Source organism: Harpegnathos saltator, unplaced genomic scaffold, assembly GCF_003227715.2.
Source record: "Harpegnathos saltator strain DR-91 unplaced genomic scaffold, Hsal_v8.6 scaffold5, whole genome shotgun sequence".
NCBI classification, from domain to species: domain Eukaryota; kingdom Metazoa; phylum Arthropoda; class Insecta; order Hymenoptera; family Formicidae; genus Harpegnathos; species Harpegnathos saltator.
Window position 1 is genome coordinate 347,501 of NW_020230315.1, and position 12,176 is coordinate 359,676.

At 52.9% G+C, this 12,176-nt stretch overlaps 2 protein-coding genes across 5 annotated transcripts in view; one reads left to right on the forward strand and one right to left on the reverse strand.

Annotated features, from left to right (window-relative positions):
- LOC105182092 (melatonin receptor type 1A) overlaps nt 1-10,986 on the reverse strand; it is a 172,828-nt gene extending 161,842 nt beyond the window's left edge. The window contains exons 1-3 of one of the 4 annotated variants that reach the window (XM_025302582.1): nt 10,626-10,986; nt 5,811-5,950; nt 4,348-4,866 (exon numbers count right to left, since the gene is read on the reverse strand). The gene's annotated coding sequence lies outside the window, so the exon portion shown is untranslated. Of the gene's footprint in view, nt 1-4,347; nt 4,867-5,810; nt 6,514-9,302; nt 9,439-9,736; nt 9,857-10,625 lie in introns of those variants that run through there. The other 3 variants (XM_025302580.1, XM_025302579.1, XM_025302581.1) reach the window with 3 other exon arrangements.
- The window catches only part of LOC105182091 (uncharacterized), a 30,578-nt gene that overhangs the window by 580 nt on the left and 17,822 nt on the right, over nt 1-12,176 (forward strand). The window contains exon 1 of the transcript XR_003113531.1: nt 1-174. This exon is cut by the window's left edge and continues 580 nt beyond it. The gene's annotated coding sequence lies outside the window, so the exon portion shown is untranslated. The remainder of the gene's footprint in view (nt 175-12,176) is intronic.

Below are 12,176 nucleotides of genomic sequence, written 5' to 3' on the forward strand. Positions count from 1 at the left end.
GATTCCGCGCGCCCGTTTCGCGACGCCGCGAGATGCCATCGACGGCTGAGAATCAGCCGTCGGTTACGCAGCGGTTACGCGACAGCTCGACGCCGTGTGAAGTTCGCCACTCTGAGGATGCGTCGTCGCGGCGCGTACTACACCCAGGGCTGCGCGGCGCGGATTTTGAACTCGGTGAGTAACTCCTCGCTTTCTTCCAGTCTGCTGGAGATCGTTAACCCTGTCGGTGCCAGGCGGCACGCGTATGACTCGACGGAGCTTTGCGACACGTCATCTTCGGAACATTTTGTCCCTCCTTTTTTTCCTCCCCTTCTCTTCCCTTTTTTTCCTATAGATATTCAAGTTTTGTGGGGGATAAGTCTCTCGTATGCTTCGACGCGGTGTAAGCACAAGGATACTCGCCGAGCGCATGCGCGAGTCCGTATCATATTCACCGAACGCGTATTTGAGTTCATAGCGCACGTTGATTGGATTTGCTGAATGCGTATATGGGTTCGTAACAGCGGAAGGATTAATCGTATTAGTATCGAAGGGGGAGACACACAGCCGGTACTCTTCGAATCCGTTTATTAGCGATATCGAAAAATTCTAATTTCCTTTTGCCTCGAATGAGGGGAGAAATCACGCGATAGTTTGCTGTAGCATCTCTGGTCGGCGGTGTGACAATGTTTCCGTCGGTAAAATCGACGGCAAAATTGTTGTACGAGAAAATGTAGTTTTACGTAATGGACACAATATACTCTCTCTCTCTCTCTCTCTCTCTCTCTCTCTCTCTCTCTCTCTCTCTCACCCTCCTCCCTTAATACTCGCTGTTACGTAAAATACCCGAGTGTTGCGTGAAGGTTAACCCGATGTCTGACCACCCACATGACTCTTAAATTAATACGGCGAATGGATTTCTCTTATTTAAGAGAGCTAATGCAAGCGGGTTAAAAGTCGGTCGATCGATCGGTCGAAGTCGGAGATTAAGTGAGTGACTATGCAGCTTCAGCCGATTCAACTATTCGTTGGGCACGATCTTTCGATCACTCGCCGTGCGAAAAGTGTTGCTGCGCGTTACTTTACCCAATAGTCGCTCGAAGAATACTCCGGGTCCAAATTGTGACGACGATGGACGGACGGGCTTGAGACGCGCAGCACTGCGACCGCGAGTAAATGAGGTACACGAACATGGCGACGCGCGGTGATTCGCGCGTGATATTACGCGCTCGAAAACACGCAGCTCCTTTTCGCGCGGTGCGTCATCGTCATTCTCAGAAAACGCGAAACGCGCGGAATGGAATGCGATTGTTCGCGGATACGCGCAACCGGTCCGACAAAAGGTCGCAGGGAGAAGGTCAACTTGACCCACCCTTGGTCTCATCGCCCGCATGTACGGGGCGCATCCGCGAGAGAAATAAAGCTACAATGCGCATATGCCCGCGGAGATCGATATGTTTACACGGCAGGGGTTACGTAAACGCGACGGAAGTTCGTTGACTCTGCCGCTTTCATCCCGAGCTCGCGTCTCTCCTCGGGACCTAACCTCGATTTACGGCCCTACCTTTCTGTACCTTCGCGAGTCATCCTGTTCGCGCGCAGAGTCCGAAGCTACGGCCGTGTCGAAGGGCCCGGGGGTGATTTCGCCGAGTTCGATCAACGATGTTGCGCTGATACGCGAGTGCCGATTTCTTCCCATTGCCGCGAATAAGCAGAATAAGGCTAGTTCTTGCGTCGCGACCGCCGAAATTTCGATTCGCCGATATCGGACCGCGAGATATCGTGCGATGAACACAAAGGCTCATGATGAGGCGAGATATTCCGCACGAATGTCCGTATTGTCTCTCGTGTTTGGATTCAAATTAACGTCGATGTTGTCGGCAGATAGTTTTGAGAGGCGAAGAAACGCAAAAGCCGCGAATGTAGACAAGAGTGAGAACTCTGTGCGAGATGCACGAGGGTGAATTTCGTCGACCCGGTGATTTATGATAGTCCAAACAGCCGAGATTATGAATAATCACCACTTGCCGATTATTCCGCGAGTATTTACGTAACGTTAGAAATGAATGGAAGTCGGTTATTACATTAGGCGATGCTGGTGTCGTCGGGATAAAAGAAGGTATTTCAATGTTGAACCGTCCCTCGAAATTATACGACGCCGCAAAGGGGTTGAAGTCGATTCGCGTGCAAATTCGCCTGGCCGATAATCGAATGACGGCGCGGTCCATTGGAAAATTACGGCAATTACAGAAATTACGGAAATTAGATGAACCATTTATTTCGAAAATGGCGAAAGTCGAGCGTTAAATTAAACAATAAAATTAAACAATCCGCAAACTAGCGGCATGCAAATTTTGATGCATTATACGGAGCGGTTTGTTAGAAACAAGATAACGGTGCTGCGGTGATGCAACGCGAAATTTTAATAGACGAGGAGAGAGGATTTTGTTTCGTCCTTTCTGAGTCGTTGAAACTAGTTCTCCATGTGTCTTGTTTGAAGGGGGAGGCTCTCTCGCGGAACTTTTTTCTCTTTTTTTTTCTTTCTCTTACGCCATCCTACTGGAACTACGCGGTGATATCTCCCGACAATTCTCAAGCATTCCACTTAGCCGGCGACGCCGCTCGTCGGCGATTCGCTTTAATTTTGTGGATCCAAGAAGATCAACGTCGCGAGTTACGGAAATTGAAATAAGCCCGAGCGCGATGTTAGTCGTATCGCCGATATGCGCGCGGCGCGCCCCGCGGAATTTCCGCGGAAAGAAAATATATTCAAATGTATGCAGGCTTTGTGCGCGGAGTTCCCCGAGATGCAAATATTTATACTAGAATGAATTTACAATCCGACGGCGTTAATTATGCTTTCTCGCAATCCTCCCGCTGGAATTGAATACCGGCGAATAGCGAAATGGCCGCCGGCAGGTATACGCCGCCTCGCGTGGAACAATTATCCGAGGTGGATTTTTAAGAAACGCGACCACTTAGCGGGAAACGCGATTTTTTACACTCGTGAATTTTTTTATTCGCGCGCGCTGCTGCGTTCGGCTTTATTCTCCATGTATTTTTCACGTCTTAATAGAGTCTCCTCTCTCCCTCTCTCTCTCTCTCTTTTCCTCCGAAAACAATACTTCCGCCACAAATTACCTCCCCGGGAGGAGATGACGCTCACCTGTGTGCGAGGGGAAATTTAACGCTAACGATAAAACAGCGCGCCGCACCTCCCCGGCTTCAGCGAAGACGCTCCTGCGAAGATGCAAATGACGACGCTCGCAACGAACTCTCCTAACGCTCGCGGCACTGGGGCACCGGCGAAATTAATACTAACGAATGCGCGTTTCCGCTAATAATTATTCCGCGCGAAAATACCGGGCGAGCTTAACGATGTCCCGCTCCGATGCCTGAAATACCGGGAATCGGCCGTCTCTCGTGAGCGCCGGCAATATCGGGCCTCTCACAGACGGAAATGCTGATTCCGTTTGCAATCAGCCGCCGGTCGAATGCGTCGGCTTACGAGTCAATTAGGCCGTATTCTTGCCGGAGACCCGGGGAATCACTTTGAATATTGCCTCGCAATTAACCGCGCTCGCCCATTGAGGAGTAACAGAGCGCGCGCGCGCGCGCACACCGGCGCGGCCTTATGCGGACTTCCACCTGCACGGGCGGCCTGCGCATCGCGCCGTGCCGATTTCATTCATTCGTTGTGCCGTCGTCAAGATATGCGCAATACAGGGCCGTGCGCTTTAACGCGCATTACACGTCGGCATTTCATGTCTGCCGCTCCGTAACAAATCGCGAAACGCGGCGATTCGTTCCGACGCATCGGCGATCGATCGATCGCGCGATCGATCGACCTCTTCGCGCGGCGCGGCGCGGGCGCGAGGAGCAAATCAGACGGCAAGCGTTTCGCGCTTCTGAGCGCGAAACCTGAAGGCGACATTACGTCGCCGCGTGTATCAAAACCTGCCACAGGTGACAGGTGACAGGTGGCGAGTTCGTAAGCCCGTTATTATCCGCTCGACTCGAACTTGTATCAACCGCGTTGAAATCGTCATTTAGAAGGGCGTCGCGGTCGCGCTCGTGGTACACGATAACGCTCGCTCGAGTCATATTCACAGCGAGTTCTCGGTAACGTTGAAACTCCCGCGGACGCGCGTGAGAATGAACGTTGGGCAGGATGGTGGTTGAGCAGGGAAGGGGAGGCGGCTTGATCCTCCGAGTCTGTTCCTGCGCGAGAGGAGGATGAGGACTCGTTCGCTCGAGAAGAGTCGAGGACGAGAAAAGAACACGAGTTCTCGTACAACATCGTTTCGATTACAAGCGGACGAGCCGCTGACAGAGTACACTCGATCGTAACATTGAAGCGGTACTCACCGGTCGGCAGAGTGCGAGGTCTCCTGCGAAAGATGCGTTTCGCTTGCACGCGCGGCTCCGTGTTGCGATGATGACGACGACGATGACGACGACGACGACGACGACGACGACGACGGCTATGAAGCTTCGGCTCGCGATGCTCACGATGATCACGAGTCCGTCGTCAACTTCCGTTCCGCTGTCGAGTGGCTGATGGACGAAAGGACACGCTCGTATCTCATAATCGACAGCATCAACACCGCGCGCGCGACGCTCCCCGAGAATCGATTCGAGGGGATCTTCTCTTCTTCCGGGGTCACACAGTTCACGCTCGTGTTCTCATCTCATCTCGTCTCCTCTCATCGTCATCGCAATGCGACTCGTCGTGGACGCACTACGCGCTTTCCCCCGCGGATCGTTCGTTCATCTTGCGTGTTGCGAGTTAGTAGCGGCGAAGCACGGCGGAGCGTAGTCGGGACGGCGAGCTCAGCGAGGTGTGATTACGTGGCAGCCGACAGCCTGCGGGATACCAGCCGAGCCCTGCGAGGAAAGATCAAGCGCGTTTTACACAGTGTGCATGCCGCGGCGGCATAAAGATATTGATCGGCCACGTTATCAAGCGCTGGCGATCGTTTCGGTCAGGACACTGGAAGGTCGGCGCTATTCCTCCTTCGAACCGTGAAAGTTCTCCCCGACCTCCTTCTCTCTCTCTGTCTCGTTCTCTCTCTCTCTCTCTGTCTCTCTCTCTCGCTCGCTCGCGCGTTTGCACCTCGGTGAATCTTGCGCTTCCGGATGGCGGCGTTCCCGCGGTTACGCCTCTGACTCGCGGGCCCCGATTTACATATATCGAGAAAGAGCCTCCCGAGGGAGACATTTTACGAGTCCCAGAAATTGCTCACGGAATCCGATCCCGCGTCCCGTAGGGCCGTAAACTCGGAGCCTCGCGCGACTCTCGGGGACTCTCGGGGCCCTGAAAGCGCGCGCGCCGGGATCCCCTCGGACGAAACGACGTCAACGCGATGATTCCAATTCGGGCCCCGAACGATTTCATTCGACCGGCAGTCGCGGAGCGGCGGTCGTAACGTCGCCAAGAGGGGCGATACTCGCTTTTATTGTAATTATTTACGACGCGCGTAAATTTTATCGCGCGGCGGAGAGCGATCGCGAGAATGTGCCGTGAAGTTTTTACTGCCGCGCGGCCACTGTCACGTGCGTCGTCTTGTGCGTGTGGCACGCACGCATGCAGAAGATGCGCATGTGTGTGAATGCGTATCGCACACACCGGCCGCGCCGCGCGGCGAACGAATGAGCGAGCGAGCGAGCGAGCGAACGAACGAACGAGCGAGCGAACGAACGAACGAACGAACGAACGAACGAACGAATGAACGAACGAATGAACGAACAGACGCACACACACAATGATGCACTAAGCGGACAAAAGCTTCGACTCTGGAGGAGTCCATCTGGAAAATATTCCATTGTACCTGTACAATCTCCGAACTTGCAGCCTTGAAGAAATCACGGTAGAAACGCGGCGAATTTGATATTTTCAGTTTACACGAGCGGATATTTTCACGCATCGAGGCCGAGGCGACTGTTGATTGATTCGGATCGTTGTTTACAACTGTTTGTCGCGAAGTCAAGGGCGAAAGGTTAATATTTTTCGAAATCGCCCTGCGGATATCTCGAATGACCGGCTTCGAGTTTTATCGCAAGATTGCGATCCCATGGTGAAAACGAGCCACGACTTTGCACCGACGCTTAATGTTTTTCTCTCGAGACGCGTGAATATGTGCGACGGATTTGCGCGGACATTTCTCAGTCTGAGAGACTCTCCTCTTAGGCGGAACGGATTGGACGGGCAAACGGTTAGAAATAGAGACAGATGCAACGAGCGCACGACTCGTGCTCGTGAGGCGGCTATAAAAGCGCGGGACGCTCATTCGTCGCGTGCGTCGACGTTGCGTAAGCCGTGGGCCCGCTTACACCACGTGGCCACGTCATCGCGCGGCCTGTCGTCGTCGTCGTCGTCGTCGTCGTCGTCGTCGTCGTCGTCGCCGTCCTGCTCGTTGTGCATCATCGTGCAAGAGCAACGCGACATCACCGATCTCACGCCAGACAAAGAACGCACCACCTGTTACACGCACTCCGCTATTTACAAGCAACAACATACACCGCACACCCGGAATATTTATCAGAATATTTACATATTCATTATTCTCCTTCCTCGCCCCCGCCCCCCCCCCGCTCCTCCCCCGCGAATGTTACTCCGAGCATCGTATCTCGGATCGATCGGGCCGACCGCGACGCGAGATCATTCTCCTTCTCGACTGGGAATCCGCTCCTCTCTCGGCCGCACATGCGCCCACGTCGGATTCGCTCGCCCGTAATTCATTAGCGTAATTGAAACGACGCGCCCGCGCGTTCGCGCTCGCGCGCGCAATTAACGCGAGTCCCGCAATTGAAATATTTCATTTTGTATGCGAGCTATATTACTCGCTTTATGGTCCAACCGAGCGAGGAGAGAAAGAGAGAGAGAGAGAGAGAGAGAGAGAGAGAGAGAGAGAGAGAGAGAGAGAGAGAGAGAGAGAGAGAGAGAGAGAGAGAGAGAGAGAGAGAGAGAGAGAGAGATGGAGAGACGGAGAGACGGAGAGACAGACAGGCAGAGAGAGAGAGAGAGAGTCATGTGTATATACGGCTATATATTACAACGGTACGACTTGATAATATAACGCCACTACCGCGGACCACCGCCACCGCCGACCATGCCGTTAATAGAAAGGCATTGTCATATGCAAATTCATATTACGCGATAACGCGATGCTGATACCGGCAGTATCCTGTTTTCACGAGGGCTCCGTTAAAGACTCGCCGCGCTTAACGGCGGGCATGTGACCCAAAGCGCAATATGAAAATAGTCGTCTCTTCTCAGCCGATGTCGCGTAAAACGCGCCGATGAATCATTCGCGAGCACGCGCGCCGTTTGCTCGCCGAGTGAATTACACAGCCGGTTACACCGGAGACGTGTACTTTAAAGTGCGGATCGAAGTGCCGGTTTTGTAAATAATGCCTGGTTTAACCGCCTTAACGGCGCTCTCAGGGATCTCTCACTCACGTACTGTTGTTGTCAATCACGTACCTCTTTTCCTTTTTCTTTCGCGTATCGCGCGTACGCACAACTATCGCGCTTTCGTTTGCAAACGACAGATCTCACGATTCTCGTCAAATTGGTATACGATCCGTCTGTTGTGCCACAGGCACTCCGGCACTCGGGTCACTTTTAAAATCACGCCTCAGGCGCGATTTGTGAGATTGAAAATCATAAGAGGCTATCGTTTCGCAAATATCCACGAGAGCCCGGGGATATTTGCCGAATCTCTTTGGGAACTACGTTATCCTTTTCTCGTGTGTCCTTTCGTTCGAGCGAACGAACACTTGTTGACACGTCGCGTTATTTAGACTGTCGGCTTTGCGCATAGCTCCTTATGATTTATCACAACAACGTGTGTAGTGCTTCACATACACGCGACACGTAGCAAGCGACATTTAACAGGGACAGTCCTTCTTCTGCTTAAACGAGAGGCGTGAGGCGCGAATGAGACGAATATATATTGAAGCATCATTGTGCATTTCATGGCATATTTCTCTGGAGCAGGGAAATTTTTTTCGCGAGTTCTACGTGTTCAACAGGTCGTGACCGAGGCGAATTTTTACAATTCGTCTCGATGCATCGATAAGATCAAGGGTACAAGATAGTGAGAATCTTTATTATTTGTCATTCGCGAACACACACAGATAAGTAGAAGACATTTAGTTTACAAGTTTGTGACATATACTTCTAGTCGTGTACTCGATTTCAAGATTAGAGGGATGGCTTTTATGTGTTTGTGTGTGTGTGTGTGTGTGTGTGTGTGTGTGTAGCAAACATTAGTAGATGGATTTATTTCATCAATTTATCAGCAAGCTGAAGCTGAAAAATCAAATCGTGAATTATTCTGGCTGTAGAAAATACCGCGACATTATTTTCTGTAGAAACAAGTTTTCGGGAGGCTATTTCTCAATTTTGACACAAAAAGACCTTCGGTTCCTCTCAGTGTAAAAGCCATCCATACAGACACATGCATTCGTGTTGCAAGGATACATCGAGGACATCAGTTACATCATCGCTTCGCATTCACATCGCATGTTTAGCGTGAGATATGTACGATTCTCATTCCACGATGTCACATCGAATACGCGATCTTCGCATTATATACATAAAACTCATTAGAGTCGAGAGGCAACACTTAGCCGCGGCGAGCGCGACGCTAAATGAGAGTATCGTAAATTGGAAAAGGTCCAAGTGCCGAGAAAAAGTGAAAAGGGGCCGAAGTCGGTACGACCCAAAAGGGATCTCAACGACGGATCGAGTAAAAATTTCACATCGCAAGAGAACGACGTTTAGCAGCGTTGCGGTGCGGCGGCGCGGCAACTCCGTCGCGCCGTAACTTTCCGCGTCTCCTTAATTATTTGGCACTCGGACCCCTCTTGCAACTCACGGCGATCAATCAGCGGCGCGTGCACGACGGAAGAATTATCGGCAAGATCAAGTACAGATCGCGTCGGACGACAACACCACCAACGTGCATATACATATACATCGATCATCTCAAATAGAGCAGGTACACCAACAAGTAATTGCGTGCAAGCTTGCGAACGATTACATAAGAACGATTATGCACAACATCGACAAAATCTCCTGCGAGCGAGCCGAGCCGAGCCGAGCCGAGCCGAGCCGAGCCGGGACAGCGCGTATCAGGCATGATGACGTACCCTCACAAGTCCTGTCATCCGCCGACGCGCCGCGATCGCCCTCGTGAACGACGACCGCGAGGCAAGGCACGCTCGCAGCGACACGCAGGACGTGGGCTGCGCGTATATATACAGGTTTACGTATCACGCAATCCAAAAAGGAATCAAATGATCATTCGATTTACCGTCGTCGTTCGGAACAACCCTCGCGCTCGTGCATAGCATCACGTTCGAGCATCGCTATCTTCTCTCCCTGTCCGTAAGTTCCCCTCCCAGCCACCCTCTATCAGCCCCACTCGCTCTCTTTCTCTCTCTCTCTCTCTCTCTCCTACTCTCTCCCCCTCTCTCTCTCTCTCTCTCTCTCTCTCTCTCTCTCTCTCTCCTACTCTCTCCCCCTCTCTCTCTCTCTCTCTCTCTCTCTCTCTCTTTCACAGTTCGTCTCCCACTTTCTCTCCCTCTTTCCCACGCTTCCTCTAACGCTCTTCCTGCCCGTGGCAGGCGTCCTGGCACCTCTCCCGCTCTCTCTCTCTTTCTCCTCCCCCTCGTCCCTTCGCCATGCACGAGAGAATGCACGCCCGAGGCGAGGTTTAAGAACCGTCACGCGAGTACATTTTCTTACACGAACGTCCTCCTCGGAGGTCCTGCGGACACGACAGGCACGACGCCACGGTGTCTACACATCCTTCGTCCTCTTCCGCGCGCCGCGTTTCCTCTATTTCTCTCTTTCTCTCTCTCTCTCTCTCCCCCCCCCCGTCCTCTCTTTTTCTCACATACACTCTCTCTCTTTCTCTCTCTCTCTCATTCGCTCGCTCTCTCTCTCTCTCTCTCTCTCTCTCCCCCCCCCTCCCTCTCTTTCTCTCTCCCTATCCTTCTCACTCTCCACTCGGCCCTGCTGCTGCACGATCGGTCTCGCCGTCCAGAAGTCGGAGCGAACGGGAGAGAACTCGCAGAACGTAAAGATCGAAAACGTCGTGTGTTCACGTAACGCAGCACGTGAGCCAGCGAGGAGTAGACAGCGACGGTACACGGAGGCTGAGAACCTTGGTGCAGAGCGCGAGGACAACGTTGCGTCGAATTATTCGAGGATCGAACGTGATCGTGAGAACGAGAGAGAACGACGATGGCAACAGCAGCGGCAAGGGGTGCAGAGAGCGAGAGCGTGCATACACGGTGAAAGAGACGGAGACACACACACACACACACACACAGAGAGAGAGAGAGAGAGAGAGAGAGAGAAGTGGGGGAGAAAGAGGGAAGAAGCAGGAGAGACAGATGGACGAAGTAGAAGGAGGGGGAAGGGGTAGTACTGCACTCGTCCGTCTCTCTCTTCCCGCGCCGACTGCGACTCGCGCACGGAATCGCTCGAGGAAGTCGCGTGCCTCCGTGTATGTGTCAACACCACCGTGGTGTACGATCGAGAGCAACGAGATGATGCTGACGATGACGACGACGACGACGACGATGACTGCGATGACGACGAAGACAGACGGCGCTCGATTGAAAACGACCACAACGACGACGACGATGACGACGAGGACGAGGGAGACGTGTAGGACCGTCGCCAAATCCACGCCGATGAAGACGACGACGATAACGACGATGACGACGACGACGACGACGACGACGACAATGTCTAACGACGACAGTGCTGTTCTAGGCGTCGCGGCGCTCACACACCGGCTCACTGAGCTCGAGGTGGGCGATATCGGCGGAACGGAGGATCGCGGCTACGACCGACGAGGACCGAGAGAACCAGCCGACAGAAAGCGCAAGCGCGACGAGAGGCGGCGTACGCGAATGCTTTTCCGTCTCTGTCTTTCCGTGGCGTCTCTCTCTCCCTTCCCTCCCTCAGTCTTCCCTGCAACCCTCTTGCTCCTCTCTCCCCTCCCCCCCTCTCTCTCTCTCTCTCTCGCTTGCTCCTTCTTCCCCTCATCTCCCTTCGGATGCGGAGGCTGTATCGCCTTTTCTCTTAATCCTGATTCAACGGCAAGGCCACTCTGTATCGGGTGAGTGCAAAGGTTTGCTGGGCTCTTCAAATATGTCGTGATTGACCGATTTTCGAGCAGCGAAACTTACAAATGATATATATGGACGTATGATTGAATATAATCATTAAGTGACAAAGAATAATTACACGATAGAATGAGGGTATAAAACCGGCTCTCAACAAAATTAACCCCGTTCTCCCATGAAGAAATTCATCGCAAGCTTTGCACTCCGACGATATAGCCGAAGGAGGATGCGCTATTTGGAAGATCGTCAAATCTCGAGACATCGATATAGATGCGTTTTCGCGCTCATCCCTTTCATTCTTTCGCTCCTCGTTCTCATCCGCCTCCGCCCTTCCTGTCCACGCGATGTCACCCCGTACCGACCTTTTCCCTCGAGCAAAGCGACCGAGTGTTCGGTCTGTACATATACGCTGTATAACATAGGGCTATACGTAGGTACGTGCGGCGGCGGCGGCGTACTTCCTCTGAAGTTCGAAAGGTCGATGGGATTTGACGTGGGAGTCGTTGCGCACGGTGGTCGCCGTTGTTGATCGTCGTCGTCGATGTCGTCGTCATGATTGTCGGCGTCGTTGATGTTTGACGACACACACGAGATGCTCAGGGCGGCGTTACTAGGGACGCGCTTGTCGAGCGGATCGCCGCGTGCGGTCGAGAGTTGTACCTCGCTTTGTGGTGCTATACTTGACGACACGGTTCGGCGGTAACGAGCTCTCGCGGAGGGGTGCGGTGGCGGAAAGTAGCAATGTGAGCGAGAGAATACGTGTGTGCACATGTATGTGTGTGTGTGTGTGTGTGAGAACGGAGCGGAAGGAGAGAAGGAGGAAGGAAGGCAACGACTCATCCTTTGAGGGATGTCGTAGGTCTGGTCCTTCCCGCGGCAGAAGGATACTTCCGGCCCTTTTCCACGGCGCTTCCGGCGCCCTTCTTCAGGCCAGACCGAATGGTTTCGTATCGTGCCTGCGCGCCTGGGCAGGAAACTGACAGAAGCGCTGTTATGTTGCTGGAACATAATCGACGAGGAAATTACGTGTACCGTGCACGTCACAT